The following is a 12307-nucleotide window of genomic DNA, read 5'->3' as shown; positions in this document are numbered from 1 at the left end:
TTCGATAAAAGCCAATTAGTCATGAAACATTTCTAAATATAAATTAGCTAGTTTTATGCGAAGAAAAACTGATTTATGATAGAAAAAATTCTAAAAATAGAAATTTAGCTAGAAAAACGTATTAATAAGATGTTATTATCTAAAGAAACTTTGAAAAAATTAAGGAATTATTATTTAAACATTTTTTTTTGTTTTTTTTTTTTTTTTGTAGTAATCGAGAACTCGTGCACTGAAAATTAAAAACACATTCTCATAAAAAAAAAGATGCTGCATAATGAATTTGGAGGACTACGTAAGTTTTACGTGTATCTGATCTTTAATGTTCTAAGCATGATCAACGATGTACAAAGTTTGATGAGGAAACAAATTAGATTAAAATCAAGAAAAAATTTTGTTCTGGGGTGTGTAATGTTGTCTATAAGGTAATGAAGTGTGTTAGAGCAAATGATTATCAAACAACATCCATAATATCCTAAATGGAATGCGTGCGTTGAACTCTAAGAATACAAGATACAGTAAAACTTAGTAACAGTTCAGTTTTCAAAAGTTTTAGAGAAAAATCTTGTTTTATTATCAGAGTACAGTATATAATTTTAATAAACAATTTTTAAATACCTACAGGCTTATACGCAATAGTTTATAGTAGAAGTTTAATTCAAAAGTTTTGCATGCTTTACAACAAAATAATTAAACGTTGGTGTGTAAAATAAATAAATAAAAACTAGTATATTGAATTATGATGCAGCTATATATGTTGAATTTATACTGACTTTATTACATGTTAACGAATTAAGTAAATTCTCAGGCAATTCATTTATTGCAAAAGTTATAGATATTTTGCAAATTTCAGAATAGGGATACGTATAAAGACATTTCATGTATTTTTATAGATAAATTTTTAACTTTTTATGTGTATTACATCAAAAAAAAAAAAAAAAAAAAAAAGGAAAGAATTGGTGTGCACCATCAATTAAGTACATGATAGAAAAGCTGCAAGAAAAATGTATATTTATGTTTATACTAATTACAATGGCTGTAAAATTGATATAAGTGTTTTAATAAATGTACTAGAGTAATTATGTCATTGCATAACTTTATAGTTTATTATACATTTTTATTTCAGTGTATTTGTAACAGTTAATACGTGTAATTTTATCAGTTTTTATCCATAATATAATTAAATTTATGAAGTTTGTAATAATAAACAATTCTGCAGTTAATTCTTCAACCGGTGGATCGCGATCTCCCACCATGCTTATAAAGTTCTCCAATTAAAGGTCGAAAAATGTGTTTAATATAATGGTAATTTTATTAGAATGTGTGTTTAATGTAATGATAATTCTATTAAATCTTTTTAATAAAATTACCATTATATTAAACACAGTTTTCAACCTTTAATTGGTGAATTTTTTAAGCATGATGAGAGATCGCGATCCACCGGTTGAAAAATTAACTTCAGGTATTTTTATTATTGCAAACTTAATAAATGCATTTTAAGGGTTTAAAAATATATTAAAAATAGCAAAAAATACTCGAATATATACTTATTTTCTCTTTAGTTGAAACAAATCTTCCGTAATTTCTGACATTACTTTTAATCATATGCACGAGAAAAGTCTTACGCACGAAAGTAACAGACGATAATTTTAACCTAACGCCATCTACCGATATTAAACATTATTTATTTTAATAATAATAAAAATAAAAAAAATAAAAAATTCAAATTTTAAATATAAAATAAGTTAAAAATATCGTTACCTAATTTTTATTTACTAATTTCATCTTTAATACATGATTATAGAAAGGGAATAATTAAACTATACAAGAATTGGGTCATATCGTCTAGGTCAAAGCAGGGAAAGCCGGTGAGATTCAACTTTGTTCCTGACCGATCGAAATCATCTTCGACAATTTTTTTCTCTCTCCCTTTACTTTTTATTTTATTTTTTCTCTCTCTGGCTTCGATTTTTGTACTTTTTACTGATCGCTGCGTAGGAAGAAAACGATGAGAGTGGGAAGCAGAAATTGAAGAATCGCCCGAATCAAGGGAGGTTCTGAGTCCACACCTACGATTCAGTTTTGTTTAGGGAGTTGGTTAGCTGAGCTCATCCTTTCTTTACACTTTACACAGAAAAAATAAATATTATATTCAAAATAATGCTTTACTATATAAGAAAAAACCAAAAATGCACTCTTATGTTGTTTTTTTTTTGTAGTAGTAGTTATTATTTTTAGCGCGGCTCCAAAATTATTGCTCAATGACTCAATAAATTACTGTTCTACTTTTTATTTCAGAAACATAACGGTATTTATTAACCTAAAGGAATAATTAATTTTATGCGTTTCTGATCGTTATTATAATGGCAAATTAAGTGCTCGTAAAATTAATTATTCCGGTTCCATTTGCATATTCTATACAATCAAACATATAAATATGAATGTATATATATTTAAAATTGCCTTGTATTAACTAATTAAAAATGGGTCTAACTAATTACGAATTAGTTTAAATACAGCTGAAAGAAGTGGACGTAATTACACTCATAAAATGAGTGTAAAATCGCAAAAAATTAAGGAAAAAATTGCTGAAAAATGATAAATTCGGAGTTAAGAGAGTCGTGGAAGAGTTTTAAAAGTTGAAGAAACGGAAGAAAGATAGTTAAAACAATATTTTAATGAAGAGCGATGGTCGAATGCAAGGTCGGGCAATAACAGATTTGATGTAAGCGAAGTGACGCAAACGTTGTTGTCTCCATTAGCTGCTGACAAGCTAGAAATCGACTTTCCGTAAATAGACAGGAATCAGGATCAGTTCCAACTGCTTTCCATTCCGTACTCCTTCGAGATCATCCGTCAAATAGTGAATTTGTATCGATCCCCGTTATACCGTTTCGCGATTATCTGTCCCAGACCTTGGCCTAAATGTACTACCTGGACAGGTGCACGACGGCATTCCTACTAGGAACTAGATTTTTTAATAAGCATTAAACATCCTTTACATCGATATAATTAAACAACGGGTAGATGGATGCGCTATTAAAAACGCGCTTCCTAATCTTCTGAATGGATGCTATTGTCGGACTGTAAGGAGAAATGCTAGCAACCAAAGTTATTTTAAGGTTAAATCTAATTATAGAACAAAAACCGTAGAATGTTACTAATTCCACGTACGATTTGATTATTATATTCCTTTTAAAATACTTATTATTTTTTTATTTCTCTTTTTTTTTTGTAAGAGATTACAAGCAATAAAAACGAAAGAAGATGGACATCTTTCTTTAGTTTAATCTGATGTCAAGAATGGCGCCATCACACCTAAAATAGAGTAAAAAAATCAATCTTCAAAGTTTTTTTTTTTCAAATTTTAAATACGAGTATTTTTTTAAATTTTATAATCGGAGAGTGAAAGGAAAATAATTTTTTTCACATTTCATTCCTCATTAATGTCTTAGAATATAATTCTGTGGTATTGATATTTAAAAGAAGAAAAAAGTGATTTAAAATAGATTTTAACTTAAAAAATTTACTTTAAATAAAATGCACAATAATTTATATTTCTTATGTTAAAGGCACTAAATCTTTACCATTATTCAATTTATAAAAATTAGAGTAATTAAAGTATTTATTTTTAATTTATTATTTAAAGTTCATTTAAAAGCTGACAATAAATTATTAAAAAAAATTATTTTTAAAAACACTTAAAACTGTATAATTAAATGCTAAGTATCTGCATTTTAAAATGTTTTTTGCAGACTAAAAATTAAATTATATAAAAAGCTAGAAAACAAATATTTTTTAAAAGTTTAGACTAATGTTAATACACAGTTATTTATTTAAAAATAAAATAACTTTTAATATTTTAAAATATTTATTAAATCAAAAGGCATAACGCGTGAATGAAAGCAATAAAAAATACAGAAACAATCGTAATAAACGTATCCCTGTATTTTTTCTCATAAAGATTTAATACTTTAAAATATTAAAATGAAAGGAAATCATACATGTTTTTCTTATATCTGCTGTATTTAGAAATCCAAACTTTATTTTTTCTGTATATCAGCTGATTCATTTAAAAAATAAACAATTATTTTTACTATAAACACATAAAATTTTAAACTTTTGTATATTCTTTACTTAATTAATTCAGAATACAAAAATAATTTTAAATATAAACTGAAGAGAATTTTTAAAAGACACACCAAAAACCTCAACACTTCGATAATTTGTATACAAACGCCACATACACACACACTTACACACAGACACACACCGGAGATCGTTTCTTCTCATTCTAAAGAGCCCTCCTACTATGCGTCATCGATTACGTCTCGTAGTATACCCGTTATGATTGGTGGATGTCGTTTGAGTGACACCCTCCGCCTAGATCATACCAGTCGCTGTATTGCAACAGCAGCAAAATATTTTGCTACGCCACAGCTGTGGGGGAAACACTCGTAACCAAACGGTGTTAGTATTTGGCGTGCTACAGATCGATACCTCTATTTCCAGGGGGGTGGATAACAGTTTGTCATCGGTTTATGTCACAACGTTTACTGTTAACGCGACGCTGTTGTATATATGTGCGCTCTCACTATGCAACGTTAACTGCATCGTACGGCAGCAATTAAAGCATCGCTGAGTATGGTGAGTAGTAGTTTTATACAAATAAAATATCAGTTTTTTTAATTGCTCCATTGACTTTTTTTTTTTTGTATGTTGCGTTAGAGTGTTTCGGCGCATTAATCGCGTGTGTGTATGTGTTGGATGATGCGAGATGTAGCGACTGTCTCGTGTGTGTGTGTGTTAGCCAGTGCGATGACGCATCGATGCGGTGCTTCAAAGATAACTTTCACTCACCGCCCACTCGGTGCGCAAGTGTGCGGTCGGGGTCCTCGTGCTGACATTTGAACCGCTTTATTTGTTTATCACCCAGTTGCTCGCATTTATTACTTACGTCGTTCGTTCCGCATTTACGCACCTGAAATAGATGCTACATGAGTATTTTTGATCTGCGACTCAATATAAAAAAAAACCTTCGGAGTAATTAGGTTTAATCGTGTGCAGAAATAAAACTCCCGTTTGTTTGTCTGTATGTTTTAGGATATAAGCTATTTTCTAATTTACGAATTAGTCTTTGTTATCTTTTATATAAACAAAAGTATTCTTTTTTAAACCATTTTTCCCATCTCAAAATCGAAGCTCGGATATATATTTAAAAATTGTATCTTTTTGGATTTGGATATACTTTTTGTAGATGGATATTTTAATCGATTATGCTGTATGCACATTTTATCTTCTATCATATACGTTATAAATCTTTCTTTGATGTTTGATTTCAATATTGTAAATACAATTGTCATTGTTTATTCCGAAAGAAATTCTTTTATTGTTACTAGAATGTTGGTAGTATAAAGTTTAACGATCAAGTTTCATGAAAGAATTTATTGAGTTTTTGAACATAATTTAATTTTTCAGAGAAAAGAATTGAGTTATGGCATAGAATTTTTTTTTTATTTTGAAAACTTTTTCATAAAAGTAAAATAAAAAGTTCTTACTACTTTAAAAGTTTTCGAAAGGAGAGGGACTTGAAATTTTTGGACTTTCTACCATTGAGGAATTTGTCTGATGGAATGATTTAATATTATCAAATTAAAGCTGAAACGCTTATTTTAAAGCGAAAGTTTTATAAAAATTCATATTTCCGAAACTTATCCTAGTCTAAAACATAAAAGTTATTCACATTGATTACTATTAATCATTGACACACAAATAATTCTTAAACCGTAATATAAAATTTACTTTAATATAATTTTTTGATAATATTAAAATATAAATGATAACTAACGTATTGATTAATATGAATTAATAAGTAATATTTTTAGATACGAGCATTTAAAAAAATTTAAATGAATCTAAATGAAGGTTAAATGATTAATCTAAAGACCCGAAGATCAAATAAAACTGAAAAATCAGGAAGTTAAAACATTGCGATTCTTCTAAATCTAATAATAATATACTTCGAGTTAATTATTGTTAATTCAGATTTTTGCAATGAAAAAACACAGTAAAATTATTAAAATTATACTTATTCTTATTAATATATTTATTGCAAATTAAATGCTTGCTATGTGTCATTTAATTTAGAAAGATTCCAAGTTTAGTTAATGTTAATGTCATTAAGTAAACTTAAAACATAAATATTATAAATTTAACGTTAAATCTAAACTAAAAGTGAATACAAAATAATTTCAACCAACTACATTGATAAAATTTTACTACTTCATGTAATGAATAGGTTTTAAATGACAATATAATTGTAATTTCTCAACCATATCCCTTCAAGAATTTCACATTTTTTTTAGATAATTGCATTGAAAATATATATAAATTAGAAGTATGTTTTACTAATTTTTATCAATTTTGCACGCTGATGCTATTAATACGTATATATTAGACATTTGAATGTTAATTGAGTAGTATTTTTTTTTTTTTTTTTTTAATTTTAAAGTGTTTAAGCCATTTGTATAATAACTCTAGTTTGTTGTTAATAAAGTAGAGAGAATTACCAAATCTACAACTAAACCATATTATAAGATAGTTTTACGTTATATTGTAATTGCACACGTTATACACAACTACAGATTTTTTTTTTTTACACAATGAATTCTAGTTATATAACGTTTTCTAGAGGTTAAAGTTATCTAATAATAGACAAATTACAATCAAATATCCTTATAACGAATCAGTAAGTCATTACTAAAATATTTACTTAAAAAAGAAACATTATAAAAAATTATCACGTGGTTCGAATTCTCAATATTTACGATAAAAACGCGACATGACCAATAGAATTCGAATTTATTTAACCCTTCTTTTAATTTCTGGGATTTATTTAAGTGAATAAATAGATTTAATCACTCTACTCTCATTAAATATTTCTTCTAAAATCGATCGAAAGTATGTAATTGCAGTCTGAAGCGTAAAAGTTTTATAAATTATCATCATTAAAATAAATTACATTCGTACTTTTTTTAAAGTTTATTGGTATTCTCTTTTAATTTAATAATAAAATTTGAATAAAGCATTATTTTTAATGAAAATTAGTTACTTAGGTATGATAGTACGATCATTTTTATTGGATTTTTATGGGATTCTTAAGAGAAAAATATTTACTCAAAAGTTTCAAGATTCTTACAGTTTATAAAAAGAAATTTGCGATGCAGCAATTAAAATATCTGTCAAAATCTTTATGAAATATAATTAAATTAGATTAAGTATTATAATAAATAATTTCCGAATATTAGTCAATATATAATTGGTTTAATTATAAAGCTTGCATAGAATAATAAACCATTTATATCTACAATTGTTTTAATCATGAAATAATTTATTATAAAATCATAATCCTTAAATTATTTTCATTCTAAATATTAACTGAAATTATGATTATAAATTCAAAATTAATTATTTAATATAAACTAGATAATAGGGCCTATACATAAGTCGAATCATATTTAACTATATTAACTGCTTTTATTTTTTAAACATTAAATATTCTAAAAAATTATAAATTGGATTGAAAAATGTTTTTTAAATAAAAATTTTTAGTCCTATTTTAAAAATAATAATTGTAAAATTTGTAATTATTATCCATGAAGACATTTAAGGTTCTATCTTGAGAGAATATAAGACTATTTATTTATTAAAAATTAATTTATTGCTAGAAAGTGAAGAGTATGTTAAAAATAAATTAGATTTTTTTTTTTAAATTTACTTTTAAAAATGTTTTATTTTTACATATTTTCTTGAATAAAAAAGATTTTTGTTACGTTTCTAATTACTTCAGAACATTCTTCGATTTTTTGGCAGTTTTTACTTTATTTAGAATAAATAAATTATTTAGAACTAGAAAAGTAAACAAAAAACACGTGTACCAAATACCTCACGACGTTACATGATTATTATTATTATTATTATTTTCTTCCAATAAATATTATTATTTATTTTCTGAAAAAATAAACATATTTTTAAATTAATATAAATCAAAATGTACATATACATAAATGTTTAATCTCTCTACTTTGTAATTTCCTTACAATATCAATTATTATGATGTCGAAACAAACAATGCGTAAAATAAGAAAGTACAGTACGTCATACCTGTTCACTCACAGCAATTTTACTTTTATTGTTTGTTTATTTTTTTAAATTTAAATTCACTCTCAACGCTCAATGCAATTGTTAACCACCCCTGTAATTATTGTTTTTGATCGATTGAATTGATCTATAAGTCAATTTATTTAGAAGAATATAAGAGACAAAAACTTTTAAGCGAGTTATGATGACAAGAACCGAAATTCTTATAGCTGTAAGCCTATTAAATTATATATTTTTGTAAATAAGACACCCGAATTTTTTATATTTTAATTCTTCTGTTGGTATTCTACTCGAACGATTCTATGGAGAGCGTGTGTATCGTTCAACAATATATGTTACTTATTGTCACGACAGCAAATGACCCACAATGCATTGCATCCGTTCGAAATATATTATTAATAGAGTCAAAAGAAAAAAATGATTTTTTTAATTTTCCGACATTTTAGTCTCATGAAAATGTGTAGATAACTTTTTAAAATGTTCTGCAGAAAAATTTTTGTTTTACTAGAAAAATCAAAGCTTACATAAACAAGAGTTTTGTAACAAATTCAAGATATCTTTAGCTTTGTTTAAAAAAACAAAATCAGGCTGTAGCTTAAAATTACATACAATACCTACAGAATGTTAAAATATTCCTTTGTTATTGCATTAAACAAGTTAATAATTAAGAAAAAAGTTATTATTAGAAATATGTTTTAGTTTAAAATATTTATAATTAAAGGAATAAAGAATATTTTGGCTGTTTAATCCCTCGCAATATGTTTAATATTGCGTGGCATCTTTTCATTATTCATTATAATTGAAGATTGTTTGTATATACCGTATATCAAAGTATTAATAGATTAAATTTGTCTGCATATATTTTGTGTAATTGTATTAAATAAACAGTATAGGGTCTATACTATTTTTAATACGAGTACTTTTCAATAAATATTTTATAAATTTTATAATTATATTAGCAGAAATGAATATTTTTTTTATTGAGTTGTGAAATTTTTTAAATATTTTTATAATAATTTAAATATATTATGATAAACATAATTGGTAGATCATAAAGTAGGGTGATTAGAACAGATATTAGGAGGGGCTCGAATTAGAACGTGAAAAACTATATTCATCTCCGTACTAATCTGGATGTAACCAGGACCATCGAGAAGAAGAGCTGGGGATTTTGCTCCGGGACCAGATAAAACTGTGGTTCCTACTCCTATAAATGTTACTTTTTATTAACAAAATAATAAATAATAAATAAAATATTTAAGAACGGTTTTTGTTTAATTAAGTTTAATAAAGAAGCATTTTACGTGTTTCATTTGTTAAAAAAAAAAAAAAAAAAAATGGCAAAAGGGTCCCGCTCTACCCCGGGCCCCATTTAAATTATCCACGATTAAGGATGTAGCCGTTAGCGCTGTGGATGAAGAGTAAACATCCCGGTTCTGCCTGTTTTTAATATTTGATTGTAGAATCAATATTTGAATAGAGAAATAATATTAATTAACACGTCAACATAAAATCACCAATTTACAGATCAATAAATAAATAAATAAAATGTTCAAAAATAACCGAAATTCAAACAGTTTTAGACCCCATTTTCACTAATTCTGAAATGTGTCCCTGTTGTATTATAAATGATATGGTTCATTTATCATAGTATATAACTTACACGTAGTACTGTATCTGTAAGTGTGTTTATCACATTCAAATCTTTTCACTGTAGAATTACTTATTTTTTCTTAATTTATTTACAAAAGTAAGGGAGTTCGAGTCAGCCGGACCTCTCCTTGATTAAATGTTTTTGATCGTCAAGACAATGTATTTACGTGGCAAAGTTAAAACCTGTAAATAATAAGCGTACAGCGTAAACTGTATGTCGCTAGAAATCGAATTTGGACGCTCATGGACGTTGCTTGATCACATCATTTAACGTTATTTTCTCGTTTTATTTTGAAAATTTGTTTTTCACTAAACTATTTCTATTTTTCTCATTAATTCTACCAGCAGCTGCTATTAGATTTTGTACAACGAAATATTGACGAGTTTTGTTCAATAGTCTCATGAAAATATATCGCTTATATGACATTTAGTGAAGAGTGAAATGTATCCTTTATGTACAAAAATTTGATATGTTTTGAATGATTTTCTTATAATTTAATAGTGTAATAGACTTTTATTTTATTTTTGATTGCGTTTATTGTGAAGTAAATGCCCCATTTTATCTATTTGTTATGGTAATACAGTATTATAATATCTTCATATTTGATCATATACCTTCAAATATTTATTTAATGTCTATAATAATGTCCACATATTTTACCAACTTGTTATGTTTATTTTTTAAGGTATCAAAAAAAACGCAGATTTATTCCAAAAGTATTCAAAAAATTATAGAAACATTGAGTAGGATTTACAAGTGTAGGTGTTTACATTAGTTTCCCTTTGTGCAAACTGTTTCTTTATTTTTTTCATTCAAAAATCATCAATTATATAAACTTATTTAATATTTATGGATTTGTGTACAAGTTATGATGTGTCAAACATTCAAAAATGTAATAACTGTTTCAAAATAAATATAATAATTATTAAAAATTATTTGTTTTAAAATATCAATGTACTAATTCAATTTATCACAGAAACAAATAAATTAAATTTATATAGTCCCTACAAATTCTTAACAATATATTTTTATTTGTATATCTATTATAAATTAAAATAAATGTAAACCAGAAAAATATAAATTTCTTTGAAAAACCAAGAATTTTAATGCTGAAATTAGTATGTTAAATTTTATGAAATTTCCATAATGAATTGCCAATTCCTTTAGTGAGATTATGAAGAGTTCTTCGGTCATTAATAATAAAACATTATTAGTAAACTATATTTTAGAAACATTTACTGTAAAAGAAATTATATACAGATAAAAATGCCCAAAAGAAAATTTCTATATTTTCATATCCATAAAGCATGTTATTTGCTTCAAATTATTAAACTATTTGTTGACATTTCAGAGGATTTGAATTTCTAATAATACCTTCTGTAGATACTCTTTTTTAAAGTTCTAAAATTGAATACTTACTAAATTTCAATGTTTAGTTTGTTGATATATCTCATTTTTGGTTTAAAAATAAGTTAGTATCATAGAATATTGCTTAATGCATATCATCATCATTGTTTATTTATAAAAAATTTTTGCAAATAGGGAAAGCGTATATACAAACAAACATTATATACAAGTTAAGTATGTATAAGACCTTCCAGGCAAGCTTAGAATATGCCTAGAGTATTTTACTTCATCACTATCATTAGCTTTAACAATATAATGCCAGAACTGGCCATTAGTTGGACTGTAGAGATAAAAGTCTAAAATGTTCATTTGGAAGGTGTTTGAAGAGATGGCCAAATCACAAAAGTTGTCTTTCTGTTATTATGCCTGTGAGCAGAGGCAGTTGGACTTCCTGCAGTATTTCACCATTAGATTTGTAATCTGTCATGTATTTCAACACTTTCCTGAGACAAGTGGTATGAAAGCTGTTTATAAAATGAATGTATTTTTTTAGTTGCCAGATCCATGTTTGTGCACCATAAGCAAAAATGCATTAATGCATATAAATATAGTTAAAATTATTATGCTAGTAAATTTAATTAGTTAAGTTTAATTAACAGCCATTTATTAAATTAAAAAAGCTATTTAATAGAAAAATTAAGGAAACATAACATTTGTTCAGAAGGAAACAAAAAATAAAAATAAAACCATATTAAATCGGACAATATAATTTACTGTATATGAAATTATTCTTTTTTTATAAAATTAAATGATTGGTTCCTTCCATATATATTCATTCATTACAGTTATATATACTGAAATTTTTAGAATTTTCAAAAGTAAATCTTATACCAATTCTTTACCAATTTTTAAAAGTTTTTTGTATTAATTTAAATTTATAATGTCTATTCTCATTTTTCATGTCTTGAAATAATATTTTCTTAGAAAATGTCATCATCTGGAAAACATTAAACTTTTATTTTTATTTCTTTAATATTATATGTCATTTGTTAATGATGCCAATACTGTAATATTTTGTGATATTACAAGTTTAGAAAAATATTACAATTTTCATTTGAATAATTAGCATAACATTTCTATTTAGCTAAA

The 12307-nt window shown here is 25.7% G+C and overlaps 1 protein-coding gene across 1 annotated transcript in view; it reads left to right on the top strand.

The window, feature by feature from the left end:
• The first annotated feature begins 4397 nt into the window (after nucleotides 1–4397).
• LOC136984543 (nuclear factor 1 X-type-like) overlaps nucleotides 4398–12307 on the top strand; it is a 118480-nt gene continuing 110570 nt past the window's right edge. The window contains exon 1 of the mRNA XM_067281577.1: nucleotides 4398–4644. The gene's annotated coding sequence lies outside the window, so the exon portion shown is untranslated. The remainder of the gene's footprint in view (nucleotides 4645–12307) is intronic.

This window comes from Centruroides vittatus, unplaced genomic scaffold (assembly GCF_030686945.1).
Source record: "Centruroides vittatus isolate TY-2023 unplaced genomic scaffold, ASM3068694v2 contig_922, whole genome shotgun sequence".
In the NCBI taxonomy this organism is placed as follows: domain Eukaryota; kingdom Metazoa; phylum Arthropoda; class Arachnida; order Scorpiones; family Buthidae; genus Centruroides; species Centruroides vittatus.
Note: the sequence above shows the minus strand (reverse complement) of the source record. Positions and strands in the feature narration are given on the sequence as shown.